The following is an 18,425-nucleotide window of genomic DNA, read 5'->3' as shown; positions in this document are numbered from 1 at the left end:
CTAAATCTAAACCCACGACCTCCGTCAAAGTGACAATAGAGCATTCAGTTGAAGACACACAGACTAGTGTACGTCAGACAATAGGTCACAGAATACAATGGGAAAAGTTCGAGTGAACAAAACTAGGCGTTGAGTTTGAGTTTTGAATTTTCGCTTTATGAATTGTCTCTTCGCGCTGTCTTCGAGTCAAAATGGCTGGAAGATTTTGTGACGGGCTCAATGCAATTTGTTTTGTTGCTATTTTATTGGGTTTAAGTGAAAGAATGGGAAATAATGTCGGACTTAACCATGGGCATGATTTTTTTTGTAGATTATCCCTGGCTATCGGATTGCAATTCCATCAGAATATTTTATTTCTTCACTGATTAAAAACACTACATAGGGTTAATGTAGCCCCATAAGTAGCTAAAATCTATGATTTTATACTTTGAAAGTATCTAATTAAGTATAAGTTAAACAATCATAGTGAAATAGTTGCATTTTAGGGTGTCCTGTCTACCCACCATTAAATCGAGATGGACTCTATGCCTGTGACATTTCGTTCGACAGTGCAGTATAGGTACAGAAAGAAAGTAACGGCAATACATAAATTTCATCCCTGAAACTAGTGAAAAACTAGTAATTATTTTGTAAAGGTTGTTTGTCATCTTTAAAACGCGATGTTTAAGGGGGGTGGAAACGTTTGATATCGTTGCTTATATGAAAGCTTGGCACACAAAATGCTCTTAACGCCAATGCGGTTGTAATCAAAACATCTCTTTTAAAATGTCACAGAACGCAGCAAGTACATAAACCTGTATCAGAAACAAAATGTTACAGTAAACACGCTTAATCTGACATTTGTGATGGTATCTAGAGTGACGTCACTTTGTTCAGCGGCAGGTATGCGGGGCGCGGTGGCAGCCAATTTATTCTCAATTCGGTGAAACGTGATTTCATTTCGAGTAACTTCGCTATTTATGCCCCTTTTTGTCGATACGGGCAATGTTTAACATGATTTATTTCGGTGGTGCGGAAGTTTATATCTGATAGCTCGGAAGGCAAGTTGGAAAAAGTTACATGTGAGAAAATGAAATAAATTTAAAAATTCTTAAAATTATCGTCAGAAAGAAAATTTTATTTGTTTGGCGGTTTCAGCGGCAATGCTGAAACTTTTCTGAAGTTTTGACAATGTAGTATTTCTTCAACTTGAGCAATTTTCCATACACAATTGAGCCGTTGGACAAATAAAATGAGGATTTATTTTTGTCCTATCTGGTTGAGTGAAACATTTTCCTAACCACATTACCGTTTATTATAAGGTTCGTAAGTTAAAAATAGTAAAAACCAATTTGTACAAAATCTGCGACGCACATTATTTACAAAGACTTACGTCACTTAACGCGTTTCCTAATTTTTTCCTCCAACTAAAGCACTTAAGTCGAGTCGCGTCGTAGCGAAGTCAAAAGTCCACTTTAGCTAGCTGGAGCCCGCGACTTCGCAAGATAAAATAGAATAACATGAAAAATGCCCGCTAGGTGGAGGCACAATGTTGTGAGTTATTGCGGGCGGCTGTATGCTGCGGGCATGTCGCGTGTTTTGTTGGTTTTTTATTAAGCTAGTTTATCCAGTATGGGATAAAGAAGGAAGAAGAATATTTGTTTTGAAAAACGTTTGATTTACCTATTTATTAAAAATTATCTACTTATATACAATACTATATAGGACCTACATGTTTTGTATTACGATTTTTTTATCGATACGATACGAGCGATCCGCATCGGCTTTGCATGGTTGAAGTTGAACTTAGACCACCAGCAAAATCCGTTCACTGATTATAATCGATAAAAAACACACACTTTGTCCTTGATTAGCTTTCACTCAGTCTCAGTACTAACATGTAATGCAGTGTACACCTCTAATAATCGTGGATGATAAATACCTACTAAATCCACAGCCAATAAGGTAATTTAGCCTTCCTTTAAATAAAAAAGCAGTGCTGCTAAAATAACTTAAATAGGAACCCACGTACGTAAACTAAGCAGCACCGTTCGGGCCTCAGGCGTCCGGGTGGTATTAAATTATCTGGCTAAGCCTAAAACTGACCACAAATCGGGATTTAACCGTAACATACCTACGGCTATCCCCGGCTATCTCGGAGAGGAAGGGACTGTATCTAATTGTGTCGTAATTTGGCATTGTTTCGACACACAGATTTATGTATCGAGTGAATGTCTTCACTGTGCTAATGAAACTTTGAGTATGTTATTGTCTCTTCTGTTCATATTTTACACTGAAAATTATCCTCTCATTTTTTTTAAATAATGGACTTTGTAATGTTAATGTGGTTAGCATATTGAATGTTTACTGATCATGTTTTTAATTATGTAGCCGTATGAATAGGTATCATTTTACTGATTGAGCATTATATTAATTACTAACTTTCGGGCTGAAAAGTATTCCCTTGTAAACACAAATGATGTAGGGTTAATTATTTTTTATAATATAAACTATACAATATACATGTACCTACCTACTTTACCTGAAAAAATATAATATTTCACTTTTACAGTGCACCTTATGTGAAATAACGTTTTGTAACCCTATGTAGATACTCACAATAAAAAAATACCTACCATTTCAAATATAACAGCATAAATATAAAGTATTGAAAATTACACTTCTCTACGTATATTTTGTGCGTAATATTTTAAATTATAATAATTTTGCGGAACTACGAGTACATCACCGAATCACCATTTCTACTGCTTCGGGCAAAATGACCCTTACACTCATGCTATCCCACTCTAATTCCCTTATTTCACAATGACAGCATGATTTTAATCTTCATTTATCAGCGTATATTGAGGGAGAGCATTTAAATTAGTGCAATAACTTTTATCTCCAGTACATAAAAGTTATTTTCGCTTAACGAGTTGGCATAACAAATGACTTTACAGAATCGGGTGGGGCCTCTCATCTGCATTCAGCCTGAGCAGTCGTTAAGTCGAAAATTGAATTCGGTGGACATCAGAGCCCTAGTTTAATGCGATTGCCGGAAACCTGGAACATTTTATGTCCATTATTGTTTTTCAATTGATTGGAGATAAAACTTTAATACTCGCAGTGTCAGCCGGATCGCACGGAGCGGCTGCTGCCGATGTAATGAGTTTTCGTGTTTTTCTGCAAACCGTTTAATTAAATTATTGTACTGATTGCGTTGTACGGCTAATTTGACATTGAAAATTGTTTTTTTTTAAATACAGTCACGGGAAATGAAAAGGTTCCACTGAGAAAAACACCAAATCACTTCTAAACGGAAAGCATCAGAATATTACCAACTAAAGTAGCCTATTCACTTGACGCACCGCGAGCCGTACCCCGAGCCGTACCAATCCGCGGACAAATCCGTCATCGCCCACACACTACACGAACACGAGTTGGACTCCAGTCGATTGTCAACTTTATTGAGCCTTGCACAAGGCACATAACCTATTTCTCTCGCGGCGCTCGCGAACCCAGACGGCGAGCGCCGCACCGTACCGCGAGCCGCACCCACCTACCCATTCACGCGCTGATTTGCCAGCGACAAATCCGCCGTATTGGTACGCCCGTGAATGGGGGCCTTAAGAACGTTAATATTTTGTTCCAATTTTAAATGAAAACTTTGTGAATATTGGGATTGTTTGGTGTCGGCATTTTGTGAGTGGATCTTTTTCATTGCCCGGGAGTGTATAACAGTGGATACATTACAAGGCTATCCTCATCGAATGAAAATTCCCTATCTCGTCAGAAATGTGATGACGGTCGCTGATGACCGTTATCTTACCAGAACCTTCATCGTTGAAGTGAGTGAAAACGTCTAAATATATAATTATCTTACGTTTGACTACACTTAAACTATGAGACAATATTATCGTCGCTACTACACGAGGAATCGTCCTATTTATAAGTATAATCGTCTAACACTTATCGGGTCTGATCATATTTACCGATAATACCGCCCACTTCAACTAACAAATTGCGAGAGCAGAATTTACCGGTAACCTTAAATCAGTTCTACAAAGGACTGGGTAATTAATTGAATTTGAGATAAATGTGGTTGGTAAAACAGTATTGGTAATTCGTAACGTTATTGAGTCTGTTAGAAGCGAGTGAATATTATTAGCGTGGGGCACCCGCCCGCTGGACCGACAACATTAGGTATTTGGCAGTGGCGGAATGAGGAAGGATAGTACAAAGAGTTTTGGCGGTCCATACGAGAGGGCTATCTCCAGCAGGTGACGATTACGGGCTGATGATGATGAAGCAAATCATCTAAGAATGAAGCATGAAAATTTCAGTATGGAAAGAGCTCGCATGCTATCACTAGTAGTTTTAGTTCGTAACAAACAAAAACTTTTAAGCAAGCAATTTCCTCCATTTACGTATAACCAAGTTCTGTGAGAAGGAAAAGTTTTCTAATTTATCAGAAAATAACTTAATGTTAATAATATCATTATATCTTTTCCTTTGTGCCGTTCATCTCTTTGTGTGTATAGGAATTGAATTACACAAATTAGTTAGACATAAATTGAATGGGAAAATACCTTGAGAATGCCTACCTATTGCATACATGTTAAAACTTAGGTTATCCTTATATAACATAAGTTGTTTTCTTTGAATAAAGATTTATTCAATTCTATTCTATTCTATCCATCCGATATTATTCTAAAATAATGATCTTAACCTAATGATTGTGAATAAGATGTTCTAGTAACCTAATTTGGGATGTAAGTGAGTAGGTACATTTCTTTTAAAGTATACTTCTATATGTACCTATATTGTAAACTTGCTCGAAAATGTCGTCCGTTCATCCCTTAGATAAAGACGGTCGGAATAAGGAAACAAAACAGTCTAGATCCGATGATATCGACAATATCGAGCGAGCCAGGGGTGAAACTAGCTACACTTAAATACACTATACCCTACACCCCGTATTAGAACTCCACTCGTGATACCAACGAGATAGCGTCCAAGTTCCTTTGACGGGCACAGCTGATGGTTTCTTTACATCATAGATAAGGCCAAATAGGGAGTTTTAGGTCAAAGGAGAGCTATGTATTCAGTGTTTAGGTATCGAAAGTGCGCCCATGTCTGAGAGGGTATCGGAATTGCTTATTGAAAGCACTTCGTATTGTTAGTCCGGGGGCAGAGATCAAATGCATCCGATTTTGAGATTACAGTCAGTTTATTCCCCTAGTTAGGCACGTTATTGGGTACGTACGAGGTGTTTACGTTGTTTGTATAGACGTTGAGGGAGGTTAATGTGGTCGGTTCATGAATTGGCCGTAAGCAGGTAGTACAATAAGATTAGATTGGTCATAAACAAAACACAAATGAACCTTTCGTGACAACTTACGACAAAGTTTAGAATTCATTGCTTCTTTTGCACCATGACTGTGTTGAATACTTTTGTATTTTTCTAGAAATAAGCAGATTTAATTATGATTAAATGTCTACTAATTCTATACCACTATTTCTCCTTTTTTTGAGCTGAGTTAACATAGCCGTTAATACCTATATCTTAATGAATTAGCTAAGTGCTGTTTGTTTGTTAGCCGACACTAGCTATATTTTGTAATTAGCTTTCGCCGCGACATTTCGCTTAGACTAGCGATTTCGCCCACTTTATTTATTATCTGTTAGTAGTTTATTTCTGAAGAAATATACTACCATTTTAATTGATATTTATAATAGAGAAAATAGGTATTTAGTCCATGGGCTTACCAAAGGTTTATTTTCGGTGTTTTCAAGTATTACCACTACCTAATTAATTACCGAAGAACTTTAACTAACGATGACTGGCAGTTACTTTTTAACCGACTTCAAAAAAAGGAGGAGGTTCTCAATTCGTCTGTATGTTTTTTTATGCATGTTTATCGATTACTCCTCCATTTATGGACCGATTTCAGGGGTGCTCCCATTTTTTTTTCAAAATTTTATTCCACCCCCTAGGGTGGGAAAAGGGGTAAAAATAGTGTATTAATTTCCATTTTGGCCACCTATTAACCAATTCTAATGAAATTTAGAACGTAAATAAAGTTCTTATATCAAAAAAATATAATGGTGACCTTGAGCTGATCTGATGATGGCAACGAAAGGCAGCCAAGGGAACTCCTCAACGGTATATAGCAACTAACTCGTGTTTAGGCTTAAATTATTCGTATTGACTAGTAAGTAGGACTTGTTATTATCATTGGCACCTTACATTTTGATTGTCAATTATTGCAAATAAACTAAAAAACTAAAAAGAAAAAAATTAAATAATAATTTAAAAAAAAAACCGCTGATGCCATATTACTTTGTCACCGCAACGACATCAAAGAAGCCTGCTTAGGTATATTTGTACTGCCACATAGAATTGGTCTAAACAATAAATTATTTCTTACTTTTTAGTGGTTTTTTGAAGTCGGTTTTTAATTTTTTTAAATTTTAAGTTCGTAAAAAACTTCCTAGCTGATTGTAACATAAAAGCTGAGTACTTATCTAGAATAATTGACTATGATAACGAAAAGGTAAAAGAAACTATTATACACTCATGAATCTTCCGAACAGACTAAAAATGCAAAGCAGATTCAGTTGCGCACAACCTTATCTCGGAGAAACTCTTAAACTAAAGAAGTTTTATCTACAATGAGGCTACGTTTATTTTTAAATTCAGCGAGCCGCACGTAGATGCTTGAGCAGACTGTCTACGGAACCGCCATTGTTCAGCAGAAACCAGTAGCCTAGCGCCAGTTGAATTATGAATGAAAAAATCTAGATAAAATTTAACACTCTATCTCAAAGAGAATTTTAGAATGCATTTAGTATGCGTTTTTCACTAAAATTCCCATTAGATTAGTTATAAAATATTGTGCCTCAATATAAAAAAATAAAATAATCCTATCATCCTATAAATAAGACGTCATCATAGTCAAAGTCATGCTTTGCTCTAATATTACTGACTAAATTGGCAACGTAATATCATAATATTATATTATATTATAATGAACGTGGTATACCTGACAAGAACTTAGTTGGAATGTGCTGCCTATTCCTTCGATGACATCGTGGCAGGTGATAGGTCAGATGCAGGTAACAGTTGAGAACTTAGCTCAGTTCGCCAATATAGTGGCTCTGCTTGTGGCTTGTAGAGAAGACTCAAATGGGCTTGTAATATACGGACAAATAAACATTTGCAGGTTGCCTTTTGTCGCACTGCTGCTGTGTACACTATGAAGGTTTGAAATAAAAGACTGAACGGTAAGAGCCAGTTTATAATTTTCAGGATAAAGTTAGCTGTGGCAGTGTAAAAGTTGGCAGACTGACTGTCGAAACGATTGGCCAGCTAAAAACACCGGTACTAGAATAGGTACTTCGGTATACCTATACAAACAGTCACTAATAAAAGAATATCTCATTTAAAAAGTATTCCATTGCATTTCATCCAGCTGATAGCTCAACAAAGCAAAGTAATTTATGAAGAATTTTACTTGCACCGAGTAAGTGAGGTCCGAAGTTTCAATTTTAGTGGCAGTGCACGTAGTGCAAGTTTGGTGTCTGTCGCAACACTAAGCTTCGGTCAAAAGTTGACTACGAAATAATCCTCTCAAACTAGGATTGCCGCGACATAATTCTGTCAAGCAAGCTGTCTCAACAGATGAAACTGAGCTTAAATATGCATTAGTTGCTGAGCCCTCTTTGTGAATCTAGGAATTGGATTTCCTAGTAACTGCTAGTGATCGTCGGCTTAAGGGGTTTGCGTACGTGTGATTACGTAACATCACATCACATCTTATAATAATGGAAATAATAATAGTCTTAGGTACTGTTTGTTTAGTTAGGTAAGTACGTCGCACATTCCTATTTTAAAACTTATAGAGGTAGGTACTTACTCACCTTTAATCGAATATGATTGTAATTTAATATTTATATTTAGCTGCTATTAGATGAAACATTTTATATGCACTCAAAGTAGGTATTTGAATCGTAAAATTGTAAAAGGGATAAATGTTTTCTTGATTTTTGTTTTTATTACCATATGAAGCAGTTTGGAAGACCGAGCCGTTCATACCAGGAATACTGTATGACTTCTCTAGCTAAAGAATAGTATACGTCTAGCTAATCCAATAATTCTACTTAGCTCTAACAGAGTTTCATGAAAAGTAAGGTCAAATATTTGCATTTTTATTTAACAATATTAAATAAGGTAGAGAGTCCATATTTCGCGGTATTCAAAATGGCGTCCTTATTTCGAGTTATATTTATTTTCATGATTATTACTCATTTTAATAGGTTTGGATACTCTAAAATTACATTTAATCGTTCATTATCTTTAACTGAAACTACTTGGTGTAGTAAATATGTTTAAAATTGCCTAAAATTACTAAAAACACATGTAATGTGCAGTGAGGGCGACGCCGCCACGTTTTTCATACAAACGCGACCCGGCTTACGTAAGGCCAGCCATATTTAATAATTGTGTTTTTTAATATTTATACGACGTTCAACTTTGTAAATAGTTTATATTTAGTTTATTATATTCTTATACTTACATTAAATTTAAATTTTAACTCTTTTTAAACTAATTTAACCCCTTTAAACTCAAAAACAAAATACCTCGGTATAAGGGCCTGATTTTTATACGTTGTTCCTAACTCCGAGGTACCCTCGGTATAAGGAAAAATACTATGTCATGATTTTTAGCTTATAAGTTTACAAATAATAACATTTGAAGTATATGCTTGATTACATAATAATAATGATGAACGTGACAAGCTTATAACCTAATTCGGCGGTACAAAATATCCTCTAGGAATCTTAATATGACACGATAATTGTTGACGCAAAAATCATGGTTACCTAGAAAACCTTAACTTAGTATGTATATTTGAAATGATAAAAAACAGTGTTATTTTATCGGTATTAACGTAAGTGATACGTATTTTACCAATATTTTATGTAAGATTTGAGTAACATATCTAAGGTATCGTGTCCTTATTCCGAGGTAAATCACAACATTTGAAAGTAAGTAAGAAAAATAAGCATTTGTAACCATCAATATTGATGTGAAACATTGTCTTCTGTAAGAATATACGTTAAATTTTATATTTCTTAACACAGATTCATTGATAACACATTAATTATACTTAAAAATATATAATTTATTACACATGTCGATTTGCCCTAATACCGAGGTAGGATTATGGTTTCTTCCATATACCGAGGTAGCCTGTTCCATATTCCGAGTTAGTCCTGTCAGTGGCTCCATGAGTGTGGCCATGAACATAAGGAAATTACAATCGAAAATATCGATATACTTTTTTAACCTTAAAGTACTCCAAATAAATTTAATTATTCTAAATAGTAGTTGAAAATAATGAAAAGAATTAAATACTCTCCATTTATATTGGTTTTCGTGATAATTTCTATTATTTATGTAACATTTTCATAATTCATTATTGCAACTGGTAACATTGGCTAGAAAAAATATTCATAATGCTTCTATGTGCTTTTATGATGTTCTATGGACTTTTCCAAGCGATTAAAAAAAAATAGATTAGAGATGGGGTAAATTGATGAAATAGTGACAGTAATCGAATATAATCGATTATTGAACTCGAATGATTTAAACATTTTTTACTTTAGTTTTTATCTAAGTAAGGTCTAAAATTTTTCCACGATATTTTATGTTCTTACTTAAATGTTTAAAAGTTGATGATACGTAATAAAAGTAGATGTGTAAGGGATGAGGAAAAGTATCGAATACTTACAAAAGCCAAATACCTTATCAGTACTAATTTCGGATGAGTACCTAATGTATTTACCATAAACGAATATGATTATAATAAAAGTATCTACCCAGGAATCGATCCAGCATCGATTATTTTTTCATTCAAGCATAGGTCGGAAGCAAGGAACATTGCACTAGGTACATCTCTATGGCGCATGCGCGCTGGACTGGAGGCGCGCCGGCGCCATGTTCAATTTTCCGCCGAAAAGTTTGCCGCTATTCTTTGAAAGTATTTTTGTTAAGTCTTTACATTAGAAAACAAACATCTTTTATTAAATTATTATGTTTGTATTTGCAATATGCAATTGGAAAATCGATAAGGTAAGCTTGTGTGCGAATTATTTTAGGAAATTACGTAAAATGGAAATATTTTTATGTTTTTATCAGTAATTTGGCATCAGTTTAGTTACTAACCTAGCTTTTTGTTCTAGCGTTTTCGTTTCTAAACTCACTAAGTTTTGTGAAAATGGGTACCAACTTATAAGGATAAGCTTAATTCTTTCAACTATCCATACAATTTACCTACTTACTTTATTTTTCAGTGACAACAACAAGAAAATGAAAAAATCAACCAGACCCCTAAACCAAACATGAAATGCAGTATACAGGACATTCATTTATCTGGGAATTCTGGGATAACAATATTACAACGGCCATCAGACCGCGAAGTAGAAGGATAATGGAAATAAAATACAGAAATGAAATTTTGCAATTGTGTATATAAGTGTTATAAAAACTCAACCGTCGTGTGTGTTATTTTATTCACCCAAATAAAGTTTTACGTCTACAAATTTCTTTCTTTCTTCTTTTATTAAGAGTAATAAGTAGGTAGTATCTAGTAGTAGTTTCGTAAAGTCAGGCATATCTATCCACACCCCTTTTATATTTAGGAAGAAAGTCGCTAATTCATCTTGATTTTATGGTTTGATGACGGTATCGGATGACACTGCGAAGGTGTGATGTAGTCATATTCCGATTTCCGAGGTACCTAGGGTAACGTAACGTACCTAGGGACATTTTCGACTACCCCAACTTTGAATGAAGCTATCGCAGCGTACAACTAAGATATTAATGTGAAATTTTCTTTGTTCGGTAGGATATACAATCTATTATCACTAGTATTTGTGCTAAAGCTTTAGTGTGGCCAGATTTTATTAAATTAAGATAAAAGTAAAAATGCTTGTTTTGACCCAAGGTACGTTACACGTTTGTACCTTGGGACACTGTTTCCTATAGCTTTGTACTATGGAAAATGCAAACTTCTAAATTACGCCTTATATCTCTGTTCTTATTGATTTACTGCATCTCTCTTCTGTCTAGTTTCACTCTGGCACTAATAAGAACAGAGATATAAGGCGTTATTTAGATGTTTGCATTTTCCATAGTACAAAGCCATAGGAAACAGTGTCCCAAGGTACAAATTTAATCGTGTCCCAAGGTACAAAAAAGCAATATTTAACCAAAATTTAAATATCTTTATTTTTAATTAATAGGAATCTTTCAGATAATTGCCATGTCATAAAATTAAATAACTGAAAAGTTATACGTGACATCCATGTTTTTATTTTGAGCATGCCTCAATGAGATAAAGCAACACAAAAAACTATACAAAAGCTACTTTTGACTCCAAAAAACTACATATTGTCTTCACCACACACTCGATGCTGGTATGATCACGAGACTCACTAGTTTTGCCAAGCGAGTAAAATACTATGCCTAGGGTAGAATTTTAATGTGTTTATTTAGCCGGTTTTTAAAATACAATCAATGTCCCGAGGTACAAGCGTCCCAAGGTACGTTACGTTACCCTACCTATGTAAAATGTCATACTCCATATTAGGGGTTCAGCAAGTATTTTAATAATCCATATTTCGAGTTATCAAATTATCGATTTAGAAACAACATAGATATGTTACTCAAATCATACATAAAATATTGGTAAAAATATGTATCACTTACGTTAATAGCGATAAAATAACACTGTTTTTTATCATTTCAAATATACATACTAAGTTAAGGTTTCTAGGTAACCATGTTTTTTGCGTCAACAATCATCGTGTCATATTAAGATTCCTAGAGGATATTTTGTACCGCCGAATTAGGTTATAAGCTTGTCACGTTCATCATTATTATTATGTAATCAAGCATATACTTCAAATGTTATTATTTGTAAAGTTATAAGCTAAAAATCATGACATAGTATTTTTCCTTATACCGAGGGTACCTCGGAGTTAGGAACAACGTATAAAAATCAGGCCCTTATACCGAGGTATTTTGTTTTTGAGTTTAAAGGGGTTAAATTAGTTTAAAAAGAGTTAAAATTTAAATTTAATGTAAGTATAAGAATATAATAAACTAAATATAAACTATTTACAAAGTTGAACGTCGTATAAATATTAAAAAACACAATTATTAAATATGGCTGGCCTTACGTAAGCCGGGTCGCGTTTGTATGAAAAACATGGCGGCGTCGCCCTCACTGCACATTACATGTGTTTTTAGTAATTTTAGGCAATTTTAAACATATTTACTACACCAAGTAGTTTCAGTTAAAGATAATGAACGATTAAATGTAATTTTAGAGTATGCAAACCTATTAAAATGAGTAATAATCATGAAAATAAATATAACTCGAAATAAGGACGCCATTTTGAATACCGCGAAATATGGACTCTCTACGTTATGTCTTTAAAGCACGAGTAGCATGACTAATATAATAGTACCGATACAGAAGCCAAATATACGACACACTCACAAACACACACAAATCAAACTTATAACCCACCTCTTTTTCAGTTGGGCTTTAAAAATAAAGATCTCATACGCTCCTTTGTTTCCACACGACATATTTGTTGATAAAAGCCACAGAAACAGGAACTTTCACCAAAAAATATTAATACATGTAAACCGAAATTGCAGAACAAAATTACCACAAACAACAAAGGAAATCACTGCCAGCCGCAGCACAATCAGCATTAATTAATCGCAATTAACGAAAAACCAGAGCAAAAACTACAGCGAACCATCAACGGGAACAACAAACAAACATTCCGATAACGTCCATCTTTAAACATACACGAAATATAGGTTTTGTCAGATAAAAATGCTACGTTTGTAATTTGGTGCAACTAAACGTACGCTATTTTGGAAAGCTAAACGAGTGTACAGCGATAATAAGCTTGCGTTCCAATTTAGGTTAGCGAATATCTTGGCAATATTTTTTTTTTTAATGAAACACCTACATATTATTAAAAAACATGATAGAGAAACTTGAAAACTTACTTATGGATGCAATAAAAGTTGAGTATTGAGTGTCGTAATGAGACTTGTATTACTTCAATGAGCTTTTTCACATAGACACAAAGAACGACCAATTAAACCTTGGATTTCACTATAGATATTAAGTAATGTATGCTAGAGTCCTTAGACTGTGTACTACCGTTGCTTCGTATTTAGCGACCGCGTTATGAAATGAAAAATATACTTAGTAGGATTAATTATATTATTAAGTATTATGAAGTGAAAGTGTGCAATCAAAAGTTGCGAAATAAGGCCAACAGGTCTGCTCATATTTCACTTGGCCGCCCATATTGCTTGGGAAACGCCTCGGTGTCCGGAATACACCGGCATTGCAATGCAACTGGAGTAGATAGTGTCGAGCAATCTTTGTGCCGGCGGCGGTGCAGGTGCTGTTAAATTATACGTGCAAATTTCCTTGTAACACAGTGTAATATGCTTGCATGAAATTATAGATAAATATTCGGTCTCGGTTTGAGCGCTGTGAGCTTTGTGCGGTTAAACATTTTATGTAATTATTTCGTTTTTAGTTTTGCCATTTCTTTACTATACATAACGAAATAATTGCATATATAATGTTTTTTTCTTACTTGGCACAGATTTTGAGCAGTCTTTTAGTGTCTTTTTATTTAAAATAATTTAAAAACTAAAACATAATGACAAATGAAATACTTACAAGCAAAGATGATAGATTTCATAATTAAACCATTTATTTTGGCTGTATTTTATTTGCATAAAATTTTATTAAAAAGACATACAAAGATCGTTTACCGTTTGTGTCAAATAAGAATACTGTATTCATTCTTATTTGGCACAAACGGTAAACGAACGATTTCGTTAAGCGAAATATAATATTTTTTCCACTTCCTTTTATTTATTAATAAAAAGGAAAAATATTGGTCGGTTATCATCAATAACTAATGACTTACTCTTCATAGCATCCACGCAGAAATGAACCTGAAAAAACGAAAATCTCCGCTTTTAAAAATGTGAAAACGTCAACAAATACTGCCTGAAGCACATGAAGAGTTGAGGTCTTTTAGCCTCTCGACCACGAGCAATATTGAATGAGTACAATGGATAATGTAAAATCGGACCAGTCTGCGCAATTCACTCATTCTTCAGATGTTTACAATGTAGTACTTAGACGGTCCGCTGCGGATACCGTAATCGTTTCGGATAATGGAAATCAACGCAGTCTCTAATCTCTTGACTCGGTTATTTTATAGTTAGATAGATAGAATATTCTATATATTTTGTACACAAACAGAAAATAAATTACAAAACTTATATACTAACATAGGGTACAAAAATTGCGGTTTTATGGCTTTAAGTGATTTTTTCAAGACAACCTGTGGGTGGAAGGATCATTTCAAGGAACTTAAATACTATGAAAAAAATACAGAATCGGTTCTGTTGTACCAGACCTCACAAAATTTCACATTTTAATAGAATTTAAATATCCACATTTTACTGAAAATAAAATATAAAAAATTGTATTATACCATATCCACTGATAAACAGTACTAGCGTACAGTATGGTCACCCCTGCCTCCTGAAAGTGCTTCCGGCAGCCGCACCGTAGCACCTTATATGATATCAGTTCCAGCGCATATTTACCCCACAAAAAAAAACACTCACACCTTGTACTAATGTACTCACTTGCGGGGTAAGAGTTACCCCATAATTACCCTAATAATAGATTTAGGGCCTGTTTCACAATGTCTGGTTAAAATACATGCTGTCACTGTCAACAAAATTATTGCAGAGAGTGACAGCATGTATTTTATCTCACAGGTAGAGACTAATCAGACATTGTGAAACAGGTCCTAAGTCAAGCATAGCTGATCTTTCGTAATGGTTTACCATAGGTGCTTTAACATAATATATTAGAATTACTTTTGATACATTTGATCGCCAGTGTACCAAGACTGGGGTATGCCAGCATGCATGATTTTTAATTTAATTATATGTATATATCTAGTAAAGTATAAAAGGTGGTAAATATAAAAAAAAACAAGAAAAAAATTATGACGAGCTGAGTCAAATCCTTTCGGTATGCATGAATTTTATCTCATAGGTAGCCACTAACCAGACATTGCGAAACAGAGCCTAAGAATCCTATAATGACTATCACAGAGATGTATTACTGTTCTGATTTTATTAGCACAATGGCCGCCATATTCGCGTTAAACCCCTTGTAGTAGCCGATAGCGCGAGATAATTAAATTTTGCGGTTCATTCCTTTTTGTAAACACATATTTTTTGTATTGAACGGAATTTGTATATGAGTATTGCAGTAAATAAACCTAAGGCCGGCTCCACACGTTGGTTCCAACGTTCGTACCAACGTTGGACTGCAAATTGGGTAAGGCGTACATACGTTGGCTGACAAACTAGTTCTGTCCCGGCAGGGCCAACATGAAGATGTCCGATACAGAAATATTAACTGCTCTGAGGCGATAAATATGTGCTCATTAATGATTCCAGCTTTTTTTAAATCTTCAATTTAGAAGATCATGCCCATATTCTGTTGAATGCTGCGCCATGCATGCTAATACATTTTTATTTTTATGTTACTTTCGAGTTGCGTCCTATATTATTGGATGTGCTTGTTGTTAAGGTCAATAAAATCTGTAACTATTTAATTTTTCCGTAAAGATGACGATTTTGTGGATGAGAAATCCATTCTCGCTTGACGTCCGCGACTCGTTGCGTGTTGCAACAGCACTGAGCAAAGCGCCAACGTGTGGCCGTGATCGCCAGCGTTGGCGCAGATTCCTTTGATAAGGCCGGCTCCATACGTTGGCCCCAACGCTCGTACCAACGTTGGACTGCAAATTGGGTGAGGCGTACATACGTTGGCTAATAAACTAGTTGTGTCCCGGCAGGGCCAACGTAAAGATGTCCGATACAGAAATCTTAACTGCTCTGAGGCGATAAATATGTGCTCATTAATGATTCCCGCTTTTTTGAATCTTCAATTGAGAAGATCATGCCCATCTTCTGTTGAATGCTGCGCCATGCATCAGCTAATACATTTTGATTTTTATGTTCCTTTCGAGTTTCATCTCATATTATTGGATGTGCTTGTTGTTAAGTTCAATAAAATCTGTAACTTTTTAATTTTTCCATAAAGGTGATGATTTTGTGGATGAGAAATCCATTCTCGCTTGACGTCCGCACTCGTTGCATGTTGCAAGAGCACTGAGCAAAGCGCCAACGTGTGGGCGTGACCGCCAGCGTTGGCGCAGATTCCTTTGATAAAACCGACACGAGCCGGCCAACTACCAACGCTCGCCCCAACGTTGGGGCCAATGCAATTTTCTAGATCCATACGTTGGACGAGTAGCGTTGGGACCTGCGTTGGGGCCAACGTATGGAGCCGGCGTAAGCATTTTTTATCGACTATTCACATGTTTTCAGAGTAATAAATAAGTACTAGATAGAACATAGCATACATTAACACGACATCTTCAACTAATTTTATCTCTATGAGGCAGGAAGAAGTACTTACATTGCTAAGCCACTATTCGCCAGTTATATCGCATGGAATAGGAAGCAGATGTTTTGCAATTTTTAGGCGCATTCTGAATCTGAAGAAAAATATGCGCGTTTACTGAAATTTCAGTACTGGACAAAAACCCAACGAACCAACCCAGCCATTCATAATCAGCATGACGACCGAATCATGGTGTAGTGGTTAGAGACCTTGACTGCTATGACGGAGGTCCCGGGTTAGATCTCCGGCCTTTGTTTAAATATTTGCACGGGTCTTGGGAGTTAGTATTTATTTAAAATGTACCTATAGGTATCTATTATTATATGTGTTGATATATCAGCTGCCTATTATATCTCTATCACCCTTATAACAGGCTCTGCCTAGCTTGGGGACCGGATGGCCTTGTGTGAGATGTCCCCACATATTATTATTATTATTATCAAGTAAAGTCTATAAAATATTATGGGTAAGTAATGGGAGTAGCCTGCTCCCAGATTTACTGATTAATTCTGTCATTTTTCAATTGATACTTTTCCGTTCAGCAAGCAGACTTTGATGTATGAGCGGAGTCAAATTGTGGGACTTTGATGAGGGTGATTCTAAAGTTACAAGCTATCGGTTCAGATTTCAAACCGTCAAATGCGGATGAAACCGGATGAGACGCCGGTGTTTTTCCTTTTCACAGTTATATTAATAGATCATTTGAAACCTTTCCTTTAATTTAGCAAATTTAATTTTACATTAAAAGGTTTAAGCTTTGAAATTGTATCTAAGAGTAAGTAAAAGTGTTTTTTCTGTAAAAAGTTTCGTTGAAATTGAATTTCTTGGATTGAGGTATATTAAATAGTATAGTAACAAAGAACCTGAATTTTATTATAAAAAACGTACCGCAATGCATAAAAAATACTTTTAGCTACAGTTTATTATCAGAACTTTAATATCAAACATATACATAATAAAAAAGGTGACCTCAATTTACTGACAAAAGTCACAGTAGAGCTAACCTAAAAGCGACTTCGAAACAGAAATAAAATCCAACTTTTCGTAGCCATTTAATGACGCATTCAATAAAGTCAATTGAAGAAGAAAATTGTCGTTCACAACCTCAGAACAGAAAATAAGTGGAAGGTTTATTCAGTCTCGTGTCCCGATCCTATTCGGTCACATCAAATTCAACAACAGTGTGGCCTTCAATAGTATAGTATAGTAGAATAGTAAGAGTACAATTGTTCATCCAAGCGCGTTATATTTTTGTCAGTTACCCTTTAATCATTAAAACGTAATAAACCTCTTAATTATTATGAGATATTAACATCCATAGAGATCTTCAGAATGGAGAAAGTACACGGAGTAGGAAAGTAAGTATTCTATTCTATTCTATTCTCTGTGGTGGTTTCAGTACCTGCACCTGGCTCCCTCGAGTGGAACTTTTGTGCATATCCCCAAGATGTAAACTGCTTCCCAAACTTGGATCATTTCCCACCACGCTGGTCCACTGTGGGTTGGTGGGTTCACATATCTAGTTGTGCTAAATCTAGATATGCAGGTTTCCTCGCGATATTTTCCTTCACCGTAAGAGCGATGGTATACATTGTACTTAAATTCAAAGAACTCATTGATATATGTCAGCGCCGAGATTCGAACTCGCATCTCTGGCGTGAGAACCCGACTGAGCTGCCACCGTTCTAGTAAATAGACTAGTACAGTATTCCCAAATTAATAATGCGCATGCAGATCTTCGCAAACTGTAAGTATACAACATAGGAAATTAAGCGTGGTCCTCCTGAAGGAATAATCGTCGTGTATGTGAAATAACTTGTGCATTATCTA

At 35.2% G+C, this 18,425-nt stretch overlaps 1 protein-coding gene across 1 annotated transcript in view; it reads left to right on the top strand.

The window, feature by feature from the left end:
• The window catches only part of LOC105392805, a 146,797-nt gene that overhangs the window by 4,299 nt on the left and 124,073 nt on the right, over positions 1-18,425 (top strand). The window lies entirely within an intron of this gene.

This window comes from Plutella xylostella, chromosome 22, assembly GCF_932276165.1.
Source record: "Plutella xylostella chromosome 22, ilPluXylo3.1, whole genome shotgun sequence".
NCBI lineage: Eukaryota > Metazoa > Arthropoda > Insecta > Lepidoptera > Plutellidae > Plutella > Plutella xylostella.
This window is presented reverse-complemented; position numbering and strand designations above follow the sequence as displayed.